The sequence below is a fragment of the Lagenorhynchus albirostris genome, chromosome 12 (genome assembly GCF_949774975.1).
Source record: "Lagenorhynchus albirostris chromosome 12, mLagAlb1.1, whole genome shotgun sequence".
Classification (NCBI taxonomy): domain Eukaryota; kingdom Metazoa; phylum Chordata; class Mammalia; order Artiodactyla; family Delphinidae; genus Lagenorhynchus; species Lagenorhynchus albirostris.
Genome location: NC_083106.1, coordinates 36,090,728 through 36,096,727, shown reverse-complemented (window position 1 = coordinate 36,096,727; position 6,000 = coordinate 36,090,728).

Below are 6,000 nucleotides of genomic sequence, written 5' to 3'. Positions count from 1 at the left end.
AAAAGATAAATAATTTGTGTTATCAAGGTGTTTTCAACCCTGGGGTATGTGTTTTGCACGAACTGGTGTGTGTGTATCAAGCTCCAGCACGCTCATCTGGGGTAGCAGAGGTTTGCCTCAAAACATTCATCAAAACACAGGCGGCATTCCATTTCCACAGCCCGATATCAAGATTGCCCAGAATTACATCTTTAGGCCATTAGACATCTAATGCAAAGCCATCAAGGCTTTCAGCTTTCCCCGGGGACCCCTTGAGAGGAATTTCTGCCGAGAGCCGGCACCTCAGACGCGATGCCTGTCAAGAATGAACCGTGGTACAAGCTTCAGGGAGGGCTTCCGTTGTCAAAACAATAATAGCTGTAATTTTCTCTCCCTCTATTTACAGGAAACAAACTCTTCCTTCCTGTCCTCTATTTTCTGTAGCAGAAAATAGACAAGCCTAGCAGATGTCCAGGGATGGCGGAGGAGTACGCTGGGCTGCAGCTTCCTTGGAGAGAAAACAAGCGCTCAACGGAGACTTGCGGGTGGGGCGTGAGGGGTGAGGGGTGAAGGGAAGAGGGGGGCAGGAAGGTGGTGCAGTATTGCATCCTGATTCCTAATGCGGGCAGCACCCCTTGCCTTCTTTCTCTCCCTCCATCTGCCTTTGTCTCTTTCCTACCACTGCGAGACCTATGAACTAAATATGGCCACGGAAATCTCCGACCGTCGCAGTATTTTTATTTTTATTTTATTTATTTTTTTCAGTCACAGTATTTTTAAACTCTTGTGGCCTCCTGTTTGCAGACTCATGTGACTCACATGATCTAGATCCCGAGAGTTTCTCATGGGAATCCAGGATGCTTTGCTGGCTGGGGTTGCTGGTGTTTTGGGCCCTTGTTAATGTAGCCCTTGGGGTTTCATTTCACATCTTCAAGACTTGGGAAGCAGCAGACCCTGTGGATGCACCAAGAATGTGCCAGGGAGGCTACCTTCACGGTGCCTCGCAAGGACGGCCACCCTGGGCCTGTGAAGAATTGCTGGCTGCGCGGATCGGCCAGCTCGGGCCAAGGGCTGAACTGCAGGGCATCATAATGCAAACTTGGGCGCTAGCAAGGAAGATTTAGCTCTCACGAGTTTCTAAGGGCCCTTTCATGTGGAAGTCCTTGTTGTCGTTGTGTTTTGTTTGGCTGTCCTTGTGTATTATCCAGCTTTAGTCAAGATATTCTGTAAATATGTGCCCCCACCCCTTCCCTTCAGCATTGCTCTTCCCAGTAACTGGTTATTTCTCTTTCTGATGCTCTTGCTGAGGTTCTTTTCTCCTCTGAAAAAAATGTTTCAAAATGTCCTGGAATAGAAAATATTTTCTTTTACTTGAGAAATATCTTTATTTTCAAGTAATTTCTTCACAAGAATTAAAGCTCATTTGAGGTTAAAATGAAAATAGGGGGGCCATTCACGTATTTACTGAGAAAAATTACCTTTAAAACAATAACAGAGGGGGCTTCCCTGGCGGCGCAGTGGTTGAGAATCCTCCTGTCAATGCAGGGGACATGGGTTCGAGCCCCGGTCCGAGAAGATCCTACATGCCACGGAGCAACTAAGCCCAGGCACCACAACTACTGAGCCTGTGCTCTAGAGCCCACGAGGCACAACTACTGAGCCCATGTGCCACAACTACTAAAGCCCATGTGCCACAACTACTGAAGCCCGTGCACCTAGAGCCTCTGCTCCGCAACAAGAGAGGCCACCTCAATGAGAAGCCCGTGCACCGCAACGAAGAGTAGCCCCCGCTCGCCACAACTAGAGAAAGCCTGCGCGCAGCAACGAAGACCAAACGCAGCCAAAAATAAATAAATAAAATGAATAAATTTATTTTAAAAAAAATAATAGAAAAATGAAATTGTCACTGGGTGTAGTTTCTTGCAGGAATACTGAGTGTAGTTAGTTGTCTAAGTTATGCATGATGTAACTCTAGGTGTCACCATTCACACTATAGATTTAATTTAATATCATGATTTCCTAGCAAGTGTCAGTGAAGTTTGGGGAAGGAGGGGTGTTTTTTGTTGGTTTGTTTGTTTTGTACAAAGGGACCATAATGGACCAGCAGTATCCTCTTTTTCTCGTATTGCACTTTACCTATTATAATCATTACTATTTACCAAGGACTAGCAGACATTAGTTTAAGTATGTATTATGCTGGTAATCTAGCTCTGGAAAAAAAAAAAAAGCCCTGAACTGCAGTGTTTGTCGATTTCCATAGTGTAAATATTCCCTTCACAACATAGTTCAAGCTGCCAAAGTTCTTGAAAGTGAATATGGAATAGAGAAATGATCACAAGTGGCTTTCCTGAGCCAGTACAAGTCAGCTCCAGGATACCGATGGTACTAAGTATTAACTGGTACCAACTGCTTTGAGTATTAACAAGTGTTAGTTACTCTATCGAGTGATACTATTATCACACACTCTCATACCAATAAGGAAACTGAGGCATGGGGAAGTTATGTTCCTTTGCCAAAAGTGACAAAACCAGTAAGCAGTGGAACCAGGCTTTGAGCCCAGGCAGCCTAACACCGGAGTCCACACACTTAACCCCTGTACCATTCTGCAGGCTGTAGTGTGGGTGTTCAGTAAATGATTTCTGAATGATGAAATATTGATTTCAAGAAGTTTTTACTCCTTTAGGTATTGTATCAGTCAGAGTTCCACCAGAGAAAGAACCACTACTATATATGTATATACATATGTTAAGAGATTTACTGCAGTGAATTGGCTTACGTGATTGTGAGGGCTGGATAGGCAAGTCAGAAATCTGCAGGGCAGGTCATCAGGAAGGGCAGGCTAGAAACTCTGGGGCAGGAGCTGACACTGTAGTCCACAGGTAGACTGTCTTCCTCAGGGAAACATCAGTTCTTCTTTTAAGGCCTTGCAAATGGTTGGATCAGAAGCCCTCAGATTATCTAGGATAATCTTCCTTACGTAAAGCAAACTGATTATAGACTTTAATCACACCAAAAAAAAAATCTTCACAGCAATGTCTATGTGTTTGATTGAATAACTGGGGACTATGGCCTAGCTAAATTGACACATAAGGTATTAAGACTTGAATTGTGTTCCCCCCATAAGTAATGTTGAAGTTCTAACCCATGGTATCTGTGAAAGTGACCTTACTTGGAAACAGCCTCTTTGCAGATGTGATCAAGTTAAGATGAGGTCATACTGGAGTAGGGTGACCTTTAATTGGATATGACTGGTGTTCTTATAAGAGGGGGATGGAAGTTGGACACAGACACACAGGAAGAATGCCGTATGGCAATGGAGTCAGAGATTGCAGTGATGTATTTACAAGCCAAGGAACATCAAGGATTACAGGAAACCAGAAGTTAGGAAGAAGCAAAGAAGGATCCTTCACTGGCACCTTCAGCAAGAGCGTGGCCCTGCCAACACCTTGATTTTGAACTTGTAACCTCCAGAACTGTGAGACAATGAATTTCTGTTGTTTTAAGCCAGTTTGTGGTATTTTTTATGGCAGCCCAAGGAAACTAAGCAGAGAATCTTAAACATAACACTAAATCATAATAAATTTAAATAATGTCTACATCACCAACATTTAAAACTTCACTTCCATTAAAAAAGTAGTACATTTACCATGATTTTCTCGTGGTCTCCTCAGCAGGCATCCTTGTGGATCCTTTCCAGTTTGGCGTGTGTCTATAAACTAATTTGAATAGCTTTTATTTAATCAAATGTAGGCAGGAATTTACACACATTCCTATCAAAGCAATCACTTAAAATATTTTACTAAAGCCAGTGTGATTGATATTGTAAAAGCATCTTTTGTAGAGCATTGAAGTAAATATTTATGGATGAATGGGGAATACATTCACTTATTGCTTTCAGGGCCAGTTATTCCTTCTTTGGATTTCTATTAGTGTTAACAATTCTTTTTAAGACTAAATAGGATTTGAGGGGATAGTTACAATCAGTGTCAGATGTGATGGAAAATTAAAGTAGGTTTGATTACTTTTTGCCTGTAGCCTATAAACTGTCTTCCCAAACAGAAGAACCAAGAATATTTTCAGCAATCTCAGAGTAGCATTAGAATAAATTTTAGAAATGTCTCACAAGGTGACAGCTTTGAAAGTCAACAGTTCTTTTGATATATAAATTTAGCATAGCAGTTTGTGCTTTTTTTTTTTCAGTTCATCCTGCAATTTTATAATCACATCTGTAATGTCATTGCAGCAGGCCAAATGAATTATCAGACTATTTGATGTGATCCAGTTAAAGACATTTTACCTAGAGAGTTCTATATGGTTGTGCAAGACTGAATTCGATTAATTCCAAATCTCCAGATTCATTCACACACACATGTTAATTGTAACATTGGAATTCTTTCCATGTATATAGCAACTGAATTTCCATCCTATATGTTTGATGCCTTCCATTATATATAATCAGCTTTATTGAGTACTTGCTGCTATCATCCCCATTTATTACATATGACAAATAAGCACAGCTATGTGAAGTAACTTTCCCTGATCACACAGCTAGTAAGTGGCAGATCTAGGATTTGATCCTAGGCAGTTTGACCACAGAGCCTGTTCTTTTAACCTTCTTGGTATGTGAATAGCGTGAAAATCACATTCAGCAAAATTTAAAACACTGCATGTGTTCGTTTAAAGATAGTTTTCAGCCATTAGCCTTAAACCTATAATGGTTATGGAGACATTAGTTGGTGAGTAAAGTGTATATAAGTTGGAAAAAGTGAAAACAGCTTCACATACTCCTCAATATTTCATCTTAACTGAGTGCCTAGTAGGTGCTGCCTGCAACTATAGTAGTAACACATTGGATCAAGGCCAAGTGCAGCAGCAAATTGCTAGGTCATATTCTGAAGAGGTGCTGCCTCCTCCTGAGGCTCCTGGATGGGATAATTTCAGGGCACCAAGTATCCTTTACAGGAGGCAATGCAGGGCCCTGTAGCCTTAGTCTGTGTGGATGGCACCTGGGTACCCTTTCTCCAGCTAAGTCTTCTTGGACTCATGACTCATTCACTGTGTTCAGAAGGAAGTTAGTTAAGCTGCAGGACTACTGAAGAAATGGTTACTTTATATATTGAGATACGTTGTGGTCACAGACACGGTCTGGTAATCATTTCTGTTTGTATGTTTCTTTGATTCAGGAGATCAGGTTATCAAACATTTTATTTCAGAAAAGGAGGGGTAAAAGAAAGCCATGGCAAAAATCTACAATCTGTCTTATTTTTAGGTCATTAGACATTTAGCTGACTCTCCATATTTGATCCCTTATTATCTTATTTGCTTCAGAAACATACCACAGCACAGGGATGATACTAGAAACACTTGGACATATTTCAAATTGAATTATCATCGTTCCTTTTATTTGAATACACCATGAGAAAATTGAGCTCCAAAATGCTCCTCCTGGGTATGCCTTGACAAAGGGCATTCTTGTTTCCCTGCAGCCAAGAGGCCTGTGAGAAAGGGCAAGAAGTGTCTGCTCTATTTTCAGGAGGACTCCACTGCAAGAGTGGGTTTTCTCATGGCTGTCAGTTGACAAGGGAATTCCATGGGTCAAGCCTATAGTTAAATCAATTGCGTGCCTATATGGGAAAAACTCCGGCTTATCAAACTTTCCAGTGTAAATGCAGGAGTCTGGACTCTCTCACATACTTCAGGTATTCAAATTATTTGAAAATGTATTTTAAGATTATGTCCACTAAATCTTTTGAGCCCTGCTAGGAATAAATCAACTGCATGCCTTTCTAAGACACTAAAAAATTAGTTACCACCCAGCCTGCATCTCTACCTGTTGTGGTCCATGCCTTTTAGATCCACAGTCCTTCTTCCAAATGTTACTTTTAGTTTCCGTACTTAGCATGAAGGCAATTCTTGGACTGCTCCTGGGTGACATGATCCTACGGTGTTGAAATGTCCTGTTCTGTGACCAAATTTCCATTTTGTCTTAGAATGATCAACTTGCAATTTTAAAGTTATTTA